The sequence below is a fragment of the Phocoena phocoena genome, chromosome 18 (assembly GCF_963924675.1).
Source record: "Phocoena phocoena chromosome 18, mPhoPho1.1, whole genome shotgun sequence".
Taxonomy (NCBI): Eukaryota; Metazoa; Chordata; class Mammalia; order Artiodactyla; family Phocoenidae; genus Phocoena; species Phocoena phocoena.
In genome coordinates this window covers 28,460,901-28,473,423 of record NC_089236.1, presented here as the reverse complement: position 1 = coordinate 28,473,423, position 12,523 = coordinate 28,460,901, and the positions used below count along the sequence as shown (strand labels likewise).

At 33.8% G+C, this 12,523-nt stretch overlaps 1 pseudogene; it reads right to left on the bottom strand.

The window, feature by feature from the left end:
• Nucleotides 1-533: 533 nt before the first annotated feature.
• LOC136137589 (tubulin beta chain-like) lies at nucleotides 534-1,858 on the bottom strand (annotated as a pseudogene).
• Between the last annotated feature and the right edge of the window lie 10,665 nt (nucleotides 1,859-12,523).

The window sequence follows — 12,523 nt, the reverse complement described above, 5'->3', positions numbered from 1 at the left end:
CACTTTGTTATAAAGCAGAAACTAACACCATTGTAAAGCAAGTATATCTCAATAAAGATGTTAAAAACAAACAAAAAAAACACCTCGTCCTTGTAGGGACTTCTACCTTCTGCTTGGTTTCCTTTCCCCTGGGCTACCACACAGGCCTAAGTTGGTGGTCATCTAACTGGGTTGTCAGCCCACGGTTCTACATGAGATTTGATGAGACCCAGCTTCTCGATGAGTTATCTTGAAAATGAACTTGGAAATTTTAACTGGACAGGTGGGAGGAATAGGCACCAGAAGGAAATATAGGGTTACCCAGAATGGCAGAAACGGTTCTGCCAGAAGTGGAAAGAGAGAGGAGACCTTTAACAAACAACAAATATTTATTGAGTGCCTATTATGTACCAGGCACTGTTCTAGAACCTCTACCCACCTCCCAAAAAAAGAAAAAAAATGAGTCAGAAAATGAAAATTCTGAGGGAGAGGAAAGGGATGATTGAGGAAGAAGGCTGAAGGGACTGAGAAGCCTTAGGTGATGGGATTTGGCCTTAGGCCTCCTCGTCAGCCTCCTCACCGAAAATCTCTTCTTCTGCTGTGGCATCTTGCTACTGGTGGTATTCAGAGATGAGGTCTTTCATGTTGCTCTCAGCCTCGGTGAAATCCATCTCGTCCCTGCCCTCACCTGTGTAGAGTGGAGGAAGGCGTTCCAGCAGAACATGGCAGAGAGCTTTACTCAGGTGAGCTTGAACAACTCCGGTATGGCCGTGCTCTTTCCAATGAAAGTGACCACAATCTTGAGGCCACAGATTGGGATGTTGCAGACAGCTGTCTTGACGTTGCTGGGGATTGATTCCAGGAAGTAACTGCTGCTCTTGTTCTGCACGTTGAGCTTCTGCTCATCCACCTCCTTCATGGACATTCACCCACAGAAAACAGGAGCCAAGGTGAGGTACGAGCCATGGTGGGGGTCACAGGCAGCCGTTGTGTTCTTGGCATAGAAGATCTGCTGGGTGAGCTTGGGCACAGTGAATATCCGATACTGCTGGCTTCCACCTCTGGTTAGAGGGGAAAAATCAGGCATGAAGAAGTGAAGACATGAGAAGGACACAACATTGACTGCCAGCTTGCAGAGGTCAGCAATGAGCTGGCTAAGGAAGTGGAGGCAGGTGGTGACACCACTCTTGGTGGCCAGGATGAGATGGTTCAGGTCCCCTTAGGTTGGCGTGGTCAGCTTGAGGGTGTGGAAGCAGATGTTGTAAAGGGCCTGGTTGTGGATGCAGTAGGTCTCATCAGTGTTCTCCACCAGCTGATGGACGGTGAGGGTGGCATTATAGGGCTCAGCTACAGATTCGGACACTTTGGGTGAGGGCACTACACTGAAGACTTCATGATGCCATTGGGATACTCTTCACGTGTCTTGCTGATGAGCAAGGTGCCCATTCCAGAATCTGTGCCCCTACCAGCGAGTGGGTCAGCTGGAAACCCTAAAGGCAGTCACAGCTCTCTGCCTCCTTCAGAACCACATCCACGACTTAACCAGCTCAGCACCCTCTGTGTAGTGGTCCTAGGCCCAATTGTTGCCTGCCCCAGACTGACCAAAAACAAAGTTGTCTGGTCTGAAGATCTGACCAAAAGGACCTAAGCGAATAGAGTCCATGTTCCCAAGTTCTAGATCAACCAAGATGGCACGAGGAACATATTTGTCACCTGTGGCTTCATTGTAGTTCATGGAGATGCAGTCCAACTGCAGGTCTCTATCCCCATGATAGGTGTCAATGGGGTCTATGCCATGTTCATCACTTATCACCTCCCAGAATTTGGCACCAATTAGGTTGCCACACTGACAGGCCAGGATGTGCACAATTTCCCTCATTGTTAAAATTTATTCTATTTTTTTGCTTGCCTCAAGGTGTGGATGGGGCAAGAAAATTATATGTAATTAGTTTTTCTCTGCTGCTGGTCACAGGCTGGAAGGATTGAATGGGCCCCGGAGGTTGGAGAAGCAAGATACAAATGCGGCATCAGGAAGGTTCTGAGAGAGGATTCTTCTTTCTAATACCACAATTTACTACCTATAAGAAATGTAATTCCATTTTCTAGAAATATATTTTATTATTGAAATTATTTTCACAGTTTAAAATGTTTTATATATTTTGAAATAGTGTCTATAAATTTCCTATCTTTAAAAATTCTTGCTATTGATGTCACCATATATATTTTAATATTTGAAAGAGATAGTAGAAATATTATAACTAGCTATAATATTTTATTTGCAATCATTATAGTGCTATTTAACCTTTCAATATACTTATTTTCTATTATTTTGTCTTTATTTGTAACAAGACTTTCTTTGTAGTAACACAATTTTGAAATTGTCCATTGTTATATCTTGACTACATACCATTTTTTCATAGATATGTTTCTCATTATCTTTACTTTTCAAATATGTATTAATCATAAATTTTACTAGACCCTTAAATTGGGTTCATATAAGAGTGTATACTGTAATACCCATATAATTTAGGTGAATATTGGGTTTTTTTATTGCTTTTTGAAGTAATTTATACTTTAATTTCAAAATTAATTTCATTAAGATAATATTTTTGGAATTCCTTAATGTTATTTCTAGGTATAAAATATAGTTAGGAGTTGTAAAATGTTTCATGGAAGCTTACATGCATGATTTATTCTCTACAAGGTGTAGATTTTAGTACAAAACAATACTAAAATTAATATATATTGAAATTTTATTAAATATTGTTTATTTTTATCTCTTTGATATGCCAAGGGCTGGAAGGGATAGGTTAAAATACATTAACAAACATAAAATATTTCTTCTGTTATCTTTGTACTCCCTATACATTTTTTACTGTGTGTATATGTGGTGTGTATATGTCTGTGTTTATTTTCCTTATACAAATTTCAAGGAAATTAAAAGTTTTTGTAATTGCACATTTTAAATAATGATACGTTTTTCTGTGAAAAAAGTGTTTTTTTACATTTTAATTCAAATATCTCAGATATTAATATGACGACCAATTAAAAATTATTCTGTTCTACATTTGTCAATTTTTTATTTTTTCTTTGTTTTAGTCATTGCTCTTGTGGACATCAAATAGATTTGACTTTTACTTGGTCTTATATTACCCATATGAGAAAAATCTTCTTTAAATACTTATTATTATGTAAAAATTTAAATTGGTATTAATTCTAAGTGGTTTTAAATTTTTAAAATATTGTTGCTTCTGCTGGTAATGTTGTTTTATGGTTCCTTGCTTTTTTTATTTTATTTTACTTTTTAGGAATTTATATTTTCTTTGTCAAATTGTATCCTACATATCTTGTTTTTATTCATAGTGTTTTAAACTCCAAATAAGTTTATTATTTTCCTAGATATCTCAATAGCTCCAAATAAGAAATAAAGCTGTTTGTTGATTTCTAGTGATTAAAAGGAAAAATTAATACATACAACAAATCCTTACAAACCATCCCTTTCTTCTTCTATTTTTCCAAAGGTTAAAAAACTTTTTCCAGCCTATTTTAATCACATGCTTAGAAAATTTAATTACCTCTTTAAAAATTCCTTGTTTTATTTGTTTTAAGCAGAATTGTTTTTGTTTCCTTCTATGAATAAATTAAATTTATACTTATCCATTTTTCTGTGCTATCATAAATTTCAAGGCCATTAAATCTTATTTCATATCATTTATTAGTTGTGTTCTGTTTAGTATAATATTTTGCTGTACTGGGATTTTGAACTTGACATATTTTTAAAGTACACAGCAAGTCTTTGAATATTTCAAAAAGACTATTCTATTGGAATTATGTGAAAATGCTATTGTTGTTGTTATAGGACTCTCAATTTTATCCTGGGGGAGTAATTGACAGTGAGGGACAAAGGGGACCTGAGGCTGTGTCTGAGCAGAGCAAGGGGAACAATTGCTGACAGCTGCACAGGCAGCTCACTGGTGCATCAAAGACAGCTCCAAACTCTGTGTGCAGCCAACATGAGCTGACAGTCCACATAGACCTCACTCACATCAGCACTCCTTCTCACTGGGGTAAGTGTCTTGTACTGGGAGAGGGGGGAAAAAAAACCAAACAACTTCAAGGGAACAAAGCCAGCTCAAGCCTGACCCTCATGTCTTCTGCTCCAGCAACTTGCAATCAGACCTTGCCACCAATAGGGTGGTGATGGCCACTGAGAAGAGGGGAAATCCACCTTACACCTGGCTCCAGCTCTAGCCCTTTCATCTCCAGCCCCACTCCCTACCAAGTAATAGCTGCCAGCACACACTGAGGAAGGATGTGACTGGTATCCATGTCAAATCCAGTTCTCCCACCAAAGGCAGGATGTTGCCACATAAGAACAGTGCTTGCTTCAAGACTTAATAGGTAATCATTTCACCTAAATTCATAGGGGCAGAGAAAGTTAAGCAAAATGAAATGGCAAAGGAACTGGTCTCAACTAAAAGAACTGAAAAAATAATGAAACAAATAAGCAATAGACTAGATAAAGAATTCAAAGCATGCTAATAAGAATGTTAAATGAGTTAGAGAAAAAAGCAGATGAAAACAGTGAGGATTTTAAAAATGAAATAGAAATCATAAAAATGAACCAGTCAGAACTAAAGAATACAATAGTTGAAATGAAAAACATACTAGAAGGCATTAATAGCAGACTAGGTGATAAACAGAAGTGCTCTGGAAAACAGAGTAAAGGAAATCACCCAATTAGAACAGCAAAAAGGAAAAAAAAAAAAATGAAGACATTCTGGAATAACATGAAGCATACCAACATTTGCATTATAGGAGTCCCAGAAGGAGAAGAGAGAGAGAAGGGGATCAAAAATATATTTGAAGAAATTATGGCTGAAAATTTCCCAAACATGATGGAAGAAACAGATATCCAGATATAGGAAGCACAGAGGGTCCCCAAAGAAGAAGAACCCAAACAAGCCACACAAAGACATATCATAACTAAAATGGCAAAATGTTAAAAAGAGAATACTAAAGGCAGCAAGAGAAAAGCAAATAATCCTATACAAAGAACCCCTATAAAGTTATCAGCTGATTTTTCAGCATAAACTTTGCAGGCCAAAAAGAGTGGAATGATATATTCAAACTGCTCAAAAGGAAAATCTGCAACCCAGGATACCCAGCAAAGTATCATTACCATATCAAACATGGTTTGAAAGTATAAATACACCTCAATGTTCATTGCTGCACTCTTTACAAGAACCAAGACTTGGAAGTAATCAGCAGATTAATGGATAAAGAAAATGTGATACATCTATACAAGGGAATATTACTCAGCTACTAAAAAGAATGAAATAATGTCATTTGCAGCAATGTGGATGGAACTGATGATTATCAGGCTAAGTGAAGTAAGTCAGACAGAGAAAGCTAAATATCACATGATATTGCTTACATGTGGAATATAAAAAAAAAAAATGAACTTATTTACAAAACTCACAGACTTGAATAACAGACTTATGGTTACCATCGGTGGTGGGGAAAGGAGGAGAGGAGGGATAGATTGGGAGTTTGGGATTGACCTGTACACATTGTTATATTTAAAATAAAATGCCTTTCCATAATATATGTATATTGTTTAGAATAGAAGAAAAGATAAAGAACTCTTCAGATAAGCACAAAGTAAAAGAATTTATTAACACTATACCCACCCTAAAATAAGTTTTAAAGTGTTTTCTCTAAGTGAAAAATAAGTAAAAATTTATAGGAAAGAGAAAAATCTCACTAGGAAAGGCAAATATATATAAGAACTAAGGATTAAGCACTTAAATAAGCCAGTACAAAGATTAAAAGACAAAAAAAGCAAACCAAAACTGTAAAAACAACTATAACTACAATAAACAGTTAAGAGATAAACATAAATATGTGAAATATGACACCAAAAAGGCAAAACATGGGGAAGGAGGGTAAAAATATTGATCTTTTAGAGTATGTTTGAATTTAAATAGCTACCAGTTTAAAACAAGTATACATAGTTATAGGTAAATATATATGAACCTCATGGTAACCACAAATTTAAAACCTACAATAGATACACAAAAACTAAAAAGAACACAAGCATAATACTAAAGAAAATCATCAAACAAAAAGGGAAGAAACAAAAAGAAGAAAAAAGAACATAGAACTAAAAAAAAATCCAGAAAACAAGTAATAAAATGGCAATAAGCACATACCTATCAATAACTACTTTAAATGTCAATGAACTAAATGCTCCAATCCAAAGATATAAGGTGGCTGACTGAATTTAAAAATAAATAAAATAAAATAAGATCTATCTATATGGAACCTACAAGAGACTAATTTTAGAGCTAAAGACACAGACAAACTGCAAATTAGGGGATGGAAAAATATATTTCATGCAAAAGGAAACAACAAGAAAGCTGAAGTAGCAATACTCATATCAGGCAGAATGCCTTCAAAACAAGGGCCCTAACTGAAGACAAGGAAAGGCATTATATAATGATAAAGGAATCAATACAAACAAAGGATATTACACCCATTAACATATATGGACCCAATAGAGGAGTACCTAAATATATAAAGCAAATACTAACAGTCATAAAGGGAGACATTAGCAATAAAATAATAACAGTAGGAGATTCTAACAACCCACTTACAACAATAGACAGTTCATCCTGACAGAAAATCAGTAAGATAATACCGGTCTTATGACACAATAGACCATTTGGACTTAACAGAAATCCATAGGACTTTACATCTCAAAACATCAGAATACATTTTCTTTTCAAGTGCATATGGAATGTTCTCTAAGGTAGATCATATGCTAGACCACAAAACAAGTCTCAACAAATTTAAGAGGATAGAAGATATCAAGTATTTTTTTCAGATCACAATGGTATGAAACTAGAATCAATCACAGGAAGAAAAATGGGAAAAGAAAAAAACAGTTGGTGAATAAACAACATGCTACTAAAAAACAAATGGCTTAATGAAGAAATCAAAAAAGAAATCAGAAAATACCTGAAGACAAATGAAAATGGAAACACAACTCTCCAAAATCTATGGGATGCAGCAAAACTAGTTCTAAGAGAAAAGTTTATACCAAGTTTATACAGGCCTTCCTCTAGAAACAAACAAACAAAAAGACTCAAAAACAACCTAACCTACCTCCTAAAGTAATTAGGAAAAAAAAAGCCAAAAGTCGGCAGAAGGAAGGAAATAAAATATTAGAGAGGAAATAAATAAAATAGGAAATAAAAAGCAATAGAAAATATCCATGAAAAAATGAGTTTTTTTAAGATAAACAAAATTGATAAACTTTTAGCCATGCTCACTAAAAAGAAAATAGTGAGGACCCAAATAAACAAAATATGAAATGAAAGAGGAGAAATATACAACAACATTCCACAGAGCTACAAAAAAACCATGAGTATACCTCAAATATGTATATGATAAAAAATTGGAAAAGCTAAATTAAACGGACAAATTTCTAGAAACATATAACTTGCCAAGACAGAATCAAGAAGAAATAGACAATTTGAACAGACATATTACTAGTAGTGCAATTGAATTTGTATTGAAAAAAAAAAAAAAATCCAACAGACAAAACGCCAAGTCCAAGACAGCTTCACAGGGGAATTTTACTGAACATATAAAGAAGAGTTAATTCTTATCCTTCACAAACTATTCCAAAAAGTTTAGGACAGAACGCACCCAAATTCATTCTATGAAGCCATGATTACACTGATATCAAAACCAGACAATGAGATTACAAAAAAAAAAATGACAGACCAATATCTTAGATGAATATAAATGAAAATTTTATCAACAAAATATTAGCAAACAGAATCCAACAATATATAAAAAGGATCATACACCATGATCAAGTTGGATTTATTCCAGAGACACAAGGATGTTTCAATATTTGCAAACCAATCAGTGTGATACATCACATTAACAAAAGAAAGAATAAAAATCTCATGATCATTTCAATAGAGGCAGAAAAAAACATTTGACATCCATTCATGATAAAAATTCTCATCAAAGTTTGTATGGAGAGAACATATTTCAGCATAATAAAGGCAAGTTATGACAAACCCACAGTTAACATCATACTCAACAATAAAAATCTGAAAGTCTTTCTTTTAAATTCAGTAACAAGACAATGATGTCCACTCTTGCCATTTCTATTACACATAGTATGAGAAATCCTTGTCAGAGCAATTAGATGAGAAAAAGAAATAAAAAGAATCCATATGGTAAGCTAAGAATTCAAACTTTCAGGTGACAGGATACTCTATATGGAAAACCCTTAACTGTCTAGCAGAAAACTCTTAGTCCTAATAAATGAAATCAGTAAGTTCTAGGATACAAGATTAATATACAGAAAACTGTTGCTTGTCTATACACTAATAATAAACTACCAGAAAGAGAAAGAAAAAAATTAAAATCATATGAAAAAGAATAAAATACCTAGGAATAAACTTAACTAAGGAGGTGAAAGACCAAACCCCGAAAACTATAAAATATTAATGAAGGAGGTTGAAGATGATAATAAAGACATGGAAAGACAGCCTGTGCTCTTGAATTTGAAGAATTGATATTGTTACAATGGCCATACTACAATCTACAGATTCAATGCAATTCTTACAAAATACCCATGACATTTTTCACAGAACCAGAACAAATAATCCTAAAATTTAGATGGAGCCATAAAAGACCCAAAATTTCTAAAGCAATCTTGAGAAAAAAGAAGAAAGCTGGAGGTATCACCCTCCCTGACTTCAGACTATACTTCAAAGCTAAAGTAATCCAAACAGTGTAATACTGGCCCAAAAAACAGATACATAGATCAGTGGAAAGTAATAGACAGCCCAGAAATAAACCCACACACCTGTGGTCAGTTAATCTACAACAAAGTTAATCTACAAGAATATACAATGGAGAAAAGATAGTCTCATCAATACCTTGTGCTGGGAAATCTGGACACATACATTTAAAGGAATAAGGTTAGAACATTTACACCATATACAAAAGACAATTAAAAATGGATTAAAGACCTACATGCAAGATATTAAACCATAAAACTCCTAGAAGAGAACATACGCAAAGCACTCTTTGACATTAATTGTAGAAATATGTTTTTTGGATCTATCTCCTAAGGAAAAAGAACCAAAAGTACAAATTAACAAATGGGACAAAAAGCTTTTGCACAACAAAGGAAAACATCCATAAAACTCTAAGACAATCTACAGAATGGGGGAAAATATTTGCAAACTATATGACTGACAAAATGTTGAGTTCCAAAATATAAAAATAGCTTATACAACTCAATATCAAAAAAATAAACAACCCAATCAAAAAATGGGGAAAAGACCTGAATAGACATCTTTACAAAGAAGACATACAGATAGCTAACAAGCCATGGAAAGACACTCAAAATCACTAATTACTAGAGAATGCAACTCAAAATAAAAATGAGGTATCACGTCACACCTGTCAGATGGCTATCAGCAAAAAGACCACAAATAGCAAATGTTGGTGAGCATGCGGTGAAAAGGGAACACTTCTATACTGTTGGTGGGAATGTAAATTGGTGCAGCCACCATGAAAAACAGTATGGAGGTTCCTCAAAAAACTAAAAATGGAACTACCACATGATCCATCTAGCAGTTCCACTCCTGGGTATATATTTGGAAAAAAAGGAAAGCATAAATTTGAAAAGCTACATGCACCCCAATGTTCATAGCAGCTGTATTTACAATAGCTAAGATATGGAAGTAACCTAAGTGTATATCAACAAACAGACAAAGAAGATGAGCTATCTATCTATCTATCTACCTACCTACCTATATCGATAAAATGGAATATTACTCAGCCATAAAAAAGAATGAAATTCTGCCATTTACAGCAATGTGGCTGGACCTAGACAATATGCTTAGTGAAATAAGTCAGACAGAGAAAGAATAATATTCTATGTTATCATTTACATGTGGAATCTAAAAATAAAACAAACGAATGTATAGCAAAATAGAAACAGACATAGAAAACCAACTAATGGTTACCAGAGAGTAGGGGGAAGAAGGGAGGAGCAAGATAGGGGTATGGGATTAAGAGACACAAATTACTATGCATAAAATAGATAAACAACAAAGATATATTGTATAGCATCAGGAATTATAGCCATTATTCTATAATAATTTTTAATGGATTATAATCTATAAAAATACTAAATCACTATGGTGTACACATGAAACTAATATAATATTGCAAGTCAACTATACTTCAATTAAAAAAAAAAGAAACATGACCTTTGAGTTAAAACATGATAAAAACTACAAAACTTTTTTAAAAGTAAAAGATATTTTTATATTTGAGGATACAAAACAGTAGGAATTTCTCACTTGTTTTTCAAAATGTGGGTCTCAATGGCTATGTGATCCATTTGTTTCTGACTTATTTACACTTAACTCACTGTAGTGCTATTTTTTTAAATTACTTGTCCAAGAAAAAAAGTAATGTAATATCTTTGTATGTTGAAGAATGTGGCCCAAAGGTACAAACTTCCACTTATAAGATAAATAGGCACTAAAGATATAAATAATATGCAACATGATAAACATAATTAACGATGCTGTAAGCTATATATGAAGATTTTTTGGTAAATCACAAGGAAAATATATTTTTTCTTTTATTTTTTGTCTATATAAGAAAATGGATGTTCACTAAACTTGTAGTGGTAATCATTTAATGATGCATGTAGGTCAAATCATTATACTGTAAAACTTAAAGGTATACTGTGTTGTATGTCAATTCTATCTCAATGAAAGTGATGAAAATAAAATTTTAAAGCCATCACAAAAAAGCGGTTAAACAAAGTAATGCAAAAGATACAAAACAGCAAGATAAATAAAACACAGGCATATATTGGAGATGTTCAAGAATTCCAGGTGTCAAGATTCTTTATGTTACAGGATATGTTTCATCTTTGGATCATAACACATATAAAATATTTTAGACTCAGGCAATCCACAGGCTCATCTGAGGAGAGATCTTTTATATTTCTTTGGTAACATAACCTGTATCAGGCTGCTAGATTAAGATCAATAGCAGAAACCAAGAGAATATAATAGAAACCACATGCAAACTGTCAATCTGTATATTTTCTGTAAACAGTGCTGATAAGTTGGTACAGGTTGTCCCTTTGTTTTGGACAGTGGAATATATATATATATATATATATATATATATATATATATATATATATATATATATATATATATATATATAATTGAAGTATAGTTGATTTAAAATGTTGCATTAGTTCCTGCTGTACAACAAAGTGATTCATATATATATTATATATACATATAATATATATATACATTCTTTTTTTTATATCCTTTTCTATTATAGTTTATCACAGGATATTAAATATAGTCCCTTTTGCCATAGAGCAGGACATTGTTGTTTATCTATTTTATGTATAATAGTTTGCATCTGCTAAACCCAAACTCCCACTCCATCCCTCCCCCTCCCCCCCTCCCCCTTGGCCACCACAAGTCTGTTCTCTATGTCTGTGAGGCTGTTTCTGTTTCATGGATAAAGTTTATTTGTGTCATATTTTAGATTCCACACTAAGTGATATCATATGGTATTTGTCTTTCTCTTTCTGACTTACTTCACTTAGTATGATAATCTCTAGTTCCATTCATGTTTCTGCAAATGACTTTACTTCATACATTTTTTATGGCTGAGTAATATTCCATTGTATATATGTACCATATCTTCTTTATCTAATCATCTGTTGATGGACATTTAGGTTGTTTCCATGTCTTTGCTATTGTGAATAGTGCTGCTATGAATGTAGGGGGTACATGTATTTTTTGAGTTATAGTTTTGTCTGGATATATGCCTAAGAGTGGGATTGCTGGATCATATGGCAACTCTATTTTTAGTTTTTGAGGAACCTCCATACTGTTTACTTTAGTGGCTTCACCAACTTACATTCCCACCAACAGTGTAGGAGGGTTCCCTTTTCTCCACACCCTTTCCAACATTTGTTATTTGTAGACTTTTTAATGATGGACATTCTAACTGGTGTGAGGTGAGGCCTCACTGTAGTTTTGATTTGCATTTCTCTAATAATTAGTGATGCTGAGCTTCTTTTCATGGCCATATTCATGTCTTCTTTGGAGAAATGTCTATTTATGTCTCTTGCCCATTTTTCGATTGGGCTGTTTGCTTTTTGTTGTTGAGTTGTATGAGCTGTTTGTATTTTGGAAATTAAACCCTTTTTGTGGATGCTGGAATATATTAATCAATATTTAGTGATTCAACTTTGGCTAAGGATCTGTTAGTGTTACGGATTCAAGCATCCCTGCTTATAAACACATGCTTTATCAGACCAGCTGAGACTTACCCTGTACTTACAGAGAGAAGAATTATGTGAACATATTGGCAACATTACATCTCTCAAGTGGGGGACATAGGCATATCCACCCAAAGCTCACAGGAAGTGTTCTGATGTTATCTTTTGTAG